Below are 7,595 nucleotides of genomic sequence, written 5' to 3'. Positions count from 1 at the left end.
AAAATAAGCCAGGCATGGTGGCATACACCTGTAATCTCAGCCATTCAGGAGGCAGAGGCAGGATGATCACACATTCAAAGTCAGCCTCAGCAAATGGCTGGAGATATGGCTCATTGGTTAAGTGCTGCTAGATTCAATCCCTCTTACCAAAAAATAAAATTTAAAAAAAAAGTAAAATAAAATAGAGAACTGGAGTTTGTGGCTCCGTGGTAAAGCATCTCTGAGTTAAAGAGCCAGTACTCTCCCTAAAGAAAGTTGAATATTTCTAGGGCTGTTCCATTTGTATTCCTTTTGTATTACTGCAAAGTGTTATATTTAAAAAATTTTTTTTTCTTCTACTGTTGTCCAAAAGCCAAAACAAAACAAACGCCTAGACTTCTACATATAGGGGCTTTTAATCATAATACTCTTACTCTTGGACATGTTTAAATATCTACTGACAGTCCCTGAATTGTGGCCTATGTGCACAATGCTAAAATAAACCAGCATAGGGGCCACAGTTTCAGTAGCTCCAAAGGAGGCTAGGATCCAAGAAGTTCTGGAACACAAGTTTGTTTGTGTGAACCCCATCATGGGTCCAGATGCTAAGGAAGAAGTGAGAAAATAAAGATGAAAATGTCTGATCCTAGGCTCAAGGAGTTCACTATTTAGAGGCAGTGAATTAAGGAAAGTGAAGTGAGATAAATCATAAATTAAGCATAAACATCATGGCAAGGACTTGAGGGAGTGGGACTTACTTATTTGAGGCAGGAATTAGGTTCTAGTAAGACAGAGAATGAAAAGGAATGTGGAAAATCCTATAACTTCAACCAGTTGCTGAACTATGAATTTTGGAACTCTGTGGGGCTGCAACCAAGTCTGGCTTAGCAAGAAAGTGCCTCAGTGTCTCAGTGGCCTGTGGAGACCACAGGACTGGGCCCAGAAGAGAAAGCTACCTGTTAATCTATGTGGCCAGGGCAATTCCACTGCTGGTTAGCATACCTCTCATGTGGCCTAGTCAGCCAGACAAACCCACTACATTTCACAGCAAAGCTGCATATGCAAGCTACTTTTTTTTTTTTTGGTCACTTTTAAGAACTATACGTTTTATTATGTCCTTTATTACTCTTACCAAGAATAACTGATTGACCTTAAAGGATAGTGAAAGGAGGAAAAGAATGATGAAATATGTGAAGTAAGCATGGTAAAAGCTTCCAGGGAGATAAAAAGAAGAGATCACTATACAAATTGAATGAGATTATCTAGTTTGATCAAGATGGAGAATTCTAATTTAAAAGAGAAGGTTTGCTAGGTGCAGCAACACTTATCTGTAATCCCAGCTACTCAGGATGCTGAGGTAGGAAGATCCCAAGTTTGAGGTCAGCCTTGGCAACTTAAGGAAACCCTATCTCAAAAATATTAAAAAATAAAAGAGCTGTGGATCTAGCTCAGTGGTAAAGCACCCATGGGTTCAATCACTGGTACCATCAATTAACTAACTAAATAACTAAATAAAAAAAAGAAAAGGTATCCATGGGATAGAAAAGAGACATAATACTAAACTTTTAAAACCTGCTGATTAAGCTTTTACTTTCTCAGTTACTCTTTTTTCCCCTTCTTTGTTAACAAGTTGACTTTAGATGGTGAAATATAGGGGAATTTGTAGCCCCTGTAAAAACTGATTTAAAAACCAAAATAGTAAAATTAAACAGTTTTGATTCAAATCAGCAAATATTAAGGATTTCCTCTTCATAAATCACTGTGATAGGAAAATAGTGTAACTGTGTATAAATAGTTTTTGTTTGTTTGTTTGTTTGTTTTGGTACCAGGGATTGAATCCAGGGATGCTTATCCACTGAGCCACATCTCTACCCATTTTATTTTGAGACAGGGTCTTGGTGAGTTGCTTCCCCAAGTTGCTGAGGCTGTCTTTGAACTTGTGATTCTCCTGTCTCAGTCTCCTGAACCTCTGGGATTATAGGCATGCACCACTAAGTGGTTTTAATGGAAATTATTATAATAATTATGATAAAATCATCATCAAAGATGAATAAATATGTCCAAATTAAACATGTATTGAACATTTATCATGTGTAAGGCCGTCTGTTGGAGATAAAAGGATAAATAGGGAAAGATTATCAAAATTTATAATCTGATAAAGAAGAAATAAGGAAAGTATGAAAATATCTGAGCTACAAGACAGGGCAAGATGTGTTTTCTTAGGATGGTGCAAAGTTCTGTGCAGTTTTTAGGAGAAAAAGATCATTATAAACAATCAAATTTGAGGGAAGAGAGGTGGGAGGGAAAAGGAGGGAGAAGGGGAGTTGCATGGAAGATGGAAGGAGACCCTTATTGTTATACAGAATACATGTATAATGTTGTGAGGAGAAAAAGAAAAAAAAAGTGTTATCACATTAGATTGGATAGAGAGAAATGATGGGAGGGGAGAGGAGGGGAAGGGGGGATAGGAAGGGCAGCAGAATAGAATAGACATTATGATTGTTGTATGTATATAGGTGACTCTATGACCAGTGTGATTCTGCAATCTGTACAATCAGAAAAATGAGAAATTATACCCCAATTGATTCAAATGTATGAATTGCCAAGATTATTGTAATGTCAGGTGTAGCTAATAAAAAAAAATTAAAAAAAGAATGATGCTGGGATTCTCTGTGGGTTTCACTTTCCCTTCATCAACCAAATTCCTATCATCATAGGTAACTGGGACTTCAGTAAAATCTATGGACCTATTGAGGTGACCTTTCCTCCCAGTGATTGCCTTGCTATTCTATTGCCTTATGGAAAAAATCAGATGCCAGATTATTTACCATCTTTAGCAAAGATACATGTTAGATGGAAAAAGTGAAAATGACTATTTTCACATTGTCATTTTCTGACAGGCAAGCAACGACATCACTTGAAATTCTTTTTCCAGAAGTTATTATTTCATTTCAGAAATATATTTGTACTCATGGGGTAATTTTGAAGTGAATCTAAATAAAAATGTTTTCCTCCCTCAAAAAAAAAAAAAAATAAAATTTGGGCTGGGGTTGTAGCTCAGTAGTAGAGCACTTGCCTATCACGTGTGAGGCCCTGGGTTCGATCCTCAGCACCACATAAAAATAAACAAACAAAAATAAAGATATTGTGTCCATTTACAACTAAATATATATATATATATATATATGTATATATATATCATATATATAAATGTATATATATGTGTGTGTGTGTATATATATATATATATATATATATATACACACACACACACACACACACACACACAGAATAAAATTTACCTGATTCAAATAGCAATTTCAGATTTGTGATCCTGGGAAAGAATGTTTGATTGGTAAAATACTGCATATGGACAAAATGTCTCTGGCACCTATAGATAGTGAGAATCCCCACTATTGGTGCCAGGGAAAAATATCAGTTCTGCACTATAAGTACCTACAGAAGAGAAACTTGTTTTGTTCATTGATGTGTTTGCAGTACCATGAATATCACTGGTACTTAACTGGTGCTCAATAAATAATCATTAAATAAATGAATAGAGTTCAAGGAAAAGTTGCTGAGAGGTCTACCTCTGTGCTATGTTGCAATTCTATGAAGTTTCCTTGACCAATAGTTTGGAGGAGGGCTGGGCAAGCATGCTCCCTATTTTCATGTAGGGATTGTGTTGTAATTTTGACAAAAAAATCAACAAAAATAAACAAAGTGTTAAAGGAGAAATGTTCATTACATTCTATGGCCATAGAGTCATTGGTTTCAGTTAGTATAAATTGGTCTTGACCTTCACTGTTTAGCATATTTACCACCAACTCATCAACAAGTCAAAGAAAATTATACAGCTTGCTTCATAATGTTTAGGGCTCAGTTTGAATTTCTTGCCATGGATCAAGATAGTCCTTTCCAGAGGCTGGGGTTGTGGCTCAGCGGTAGAGTACTTGCCTAGCACATGTGAGGCTCTGGGTTCGATCCTCAGTACCATATAAAAATAAATAAATAAAATAAAAACTAAAAAGTAAATAAATATTAAAAAAAATAGTGCTTTCCAGTCTTGGAATCTGTGCTCAAGTCACCACCACAAACCTTTTATGATCCTTTTTATAGATCATGCATTAAGGAATTAATATCTAGTTAAATCTCCATGTTGTTAAATATATGAATCACAATGTTTCCTTGTTGGAAATTATTTAGTATCTACTGACAATTTTAGTTTCTATTATGTTTTACTGGAAAGTCTTGTCTGAATATCTAATTTTAAACCATTATATCTGTATTAAAGCCTCATGCTATTGTATTCTGTTACTACCATGTGGGACTGTCAGGTCCAGGTGATACCACTGCCTGTGAACCTGATTCTTCCTCAGAAAGATGATTCCATCTGTGCTGACAAAGGCACTCTTTATTTTTAGGATAGTTATTGCTATGGTTACTGTGAACCACAGATTTGGCCTTCAGTAGAATGTCTCTGAACAGTCAGTATCTCACATGGCAATTCTGAAACAAGATAACAAATGAATTAAAATATATCAGATATACTGCACAAGAAGAACTGCAATCACAAAATATTCACTGAAATGTGTAATTCACTTAAATGTCGAATGCAAGGTATTCAAAGTTTGTTATTCTGTAATAAAGTATTGTATTTTTAAAATGAAAGGAAAGTTAGAAAGATGTTTTATTATTTACCAAATCAGGAGGATGGTGTTATGTTAAATGCTATTATTATTCCCAAATTCAGCAATTAAAGCAGGTGGAACATTTGTAGGGGATACTAAATGCTTTATTTATAATGAAATTTAATAATTTACATATAGTATAATTGGTAAAAATCTAAAAGCAGAATTTTTTTTTTTTAGCCATAGTTTGATTTTAAGAGCATTGTTTGGCCCATTAAGAATTATTATGTGGGCTGGAGTTGTGGCTCAGTGGTAGTCCGCTTGCCTAGCACATGTGAGACACTGGGTTCAATCCCCAGCACCACATAAAAATAAATAAACAAAATAAAGGTATTAAAAAATGACACTTTTTTTTTTTTTTTAAAGAATTGTTATGGGCTGGGAATGATGTCTTGGATTTGACCCAAGCACCCCCCCAAAAAAAAAATTCTTTCAGGGTTAAAAGAAAATGAATGAAAACACATTTTTTCCAAATGGAACAAAACCTCTAATTTACATTTTTTTTTTTTTTTTTTTAAATACCTTTCAAGCGCTCTACCACTGAGCCACAATCCCGGTACCTGATTTACATCTTAAATGTACACATGTCCTTATTGTGTAATGTGCATTTCCAGAAACGACTTCAGCAAAAACCAAAATTCTTGTCAGTTAGTTTTGTAATTTGTGGATATTTCAAAAGAGTTAGTTCATTTTGTTGCATGTGAGATTAAACAAGAAAATATTCAGACCTTGCAACATAGGATTTTTTTTTTTAACTGAAAGCCATGTTTTACATTGCTTATATGTATCAAAAGTAACTCAGACTAATACATTATATAGCATTAGTAATTTAACCTTTAGATGAGTTAGCATATCAGGAAGTTTATTATATGTACATTCAAAATGTATAATGTAATACTTTGTAAAATATATCTCTACATATAATACATAAAATTTAAATAAAATTCTCCTTTGTAGTTGATTCTGATAGAATCCTAAGCAAGTGCATGCAATTTCCATTGGATGTTCTAATCTCCTGAGTTTCTGAAGCTGATTTTCTGGCATAAAACAAAAAAGCTTCCTTTTGTTGTTAAAATTGAAGGCTGGGGTTGTAACTCAGTGGTAGAGCACTTGCCTGTCATGTGTGAAGCACTGGGCTTGATCCTCAGCACCACAGAAAAATAAATAAATAAAATAAAGGTATTGTGTTTATGCACAACTGAAAAAAAATTAAAAAAAAGTTGATACTGAGGTAAACCAGGACTTACCTGAGGGATTCTACTCACTTGACTTTTAGTACTTTACAATCCTAGAGACTCTGAGGACCAGTGATTATATCAAAATTTGAAACTCATGTTGTCAACTGAGAGGCTAATGTAAAATAACATGTAATTTTTGTTGTTGAACTACGGGAGTTGTACCTCATATTCCACGTCTGAAAAACACTTCAGCTCTCTGTTTTCTGTCATAAGCTGAGTGTTTTCTCTGCTACACCCTTCTGCCATAATGTTCTGTCTCATCTTGGTCCCAGAGCTATGGAGTCAGCCAGCCATGAACTGAATCCCTGAAACCATCTGGAGAAGATGCCCTTTGAGAATCTTATGAACACATGAAAGTGCTCTCTTGGAATGGTGGAGAGCTCCAAAGTACCAGAACATACCTGAAGTTGGGAAAGTTAGGGGTTTCAAATCTATCTGTCAATTTGAACACAAACAACCTCAAAGACATTGAGAAAACCTTTCACTTTAACTTCAATATTTAATTTGATGAATATATCTCAATTCTAAGTAAAGGTAAAACAGTTACCTGTGAAAAAAAAATGGAGTAATTAAAAAAAAACCCAAAACACTTTAAAAATCTGATGAGTTCAAATGCTATTTTTTTAATGACAACTGAATATTGTCTGTAAAATCACAGTAAATCTCAACCTGTAACTTAACATTTTTTGTTACTATTACATGTGTATGTTAAAAATACATAAATACAGAAACTAAAGGTAAGACATAGATTAAATGTATTTTAAAATGCCTTGCTGTTCATGACTCATGATATCATTAATTAACTTATCAGATCAATATACTCTCAGGATGAGGTTCATTGTACTGATTATGGGGTCCAAGTCCATATTTGTCTGTGTGTGTGTGTGTGTGTGTGTGTATGTAGGGGGTGATTGACTTTTTCCCCATGATTTGACCATGTCAGCAATGTTGCTGATAAAGAATTGATAGCTCTGCTATTCTCTTGTTTGCCTTTGTTGTTGTTTTTGGTTTTTTCCTTTTCAGTGCTGCGAGTCCAAACCAGGGCTTTCTATATGCCAGGCAAGTGCTCACCACTGAGCTACATCTCCAGCCATTGTTTGCTTGTTCTTGCATTACTTGCATTAGTTTCAGTCAGCAGTGAAATCTTTTTAAGCCACTTATCTACTTCATGAAAGTTAGTTTTGTTAAAACTAGATTATGAATTCCACAAATTGAACACATAGAGAGTACAGTCTGTACCAATTTGTTGAAAGTCCTTTTGTTCTCTCCTTGGAGCAGAATTCTCACTTCTTCCTCAAGATATCTTGTTTACCTAAATTCTGTGTAACTACTTGGTATCCACCACATGAGAAAAAAGCTCACTTTGAATTTCCATATTAAACATTAATAGGAAAATTTAATTTTCATTTAACATGAATAAAGTGTAAATGGAAGTCTTAAATATTTTATTCTTTCACCCTGATGGATGGTCTTGCACATTCCTTTAGTTATGTGCATCACATTTGGGCGACTCCCATGTTAGAGTCCATGCTCTAATTACTAAAATTTTAAAGAGAAAAATGATGAACATAATCAATGATAGGAAAGAAAAAGAATAGTCAATTTATTTTCACTGGAATACTTCTACCTAGCCCCTAATTAAGTGGGTCTTGCCAATCCTCTTTGTTCCTAAAGTAAAATATTTACA

Source organism: Marmota monax, unplaced genomic scaffold, assembly GCF_021218885.2.
Source record: "Marmota monax isolate L192 unplaced genomic scaffold, Marmota_monax_Labrador192_F-V1.1 WCK01_AAM20220418_F8-fsc00095, whole genome shotgun sequence".
Lineage (NCBI taxonomy): Eukaryota > Metazoa > Chordata > Mammalia > Rodentia > Sciuridae > Marmota > Marmota monax.
Note: the sequence above shows the minus strand (reverse complement) of the source record.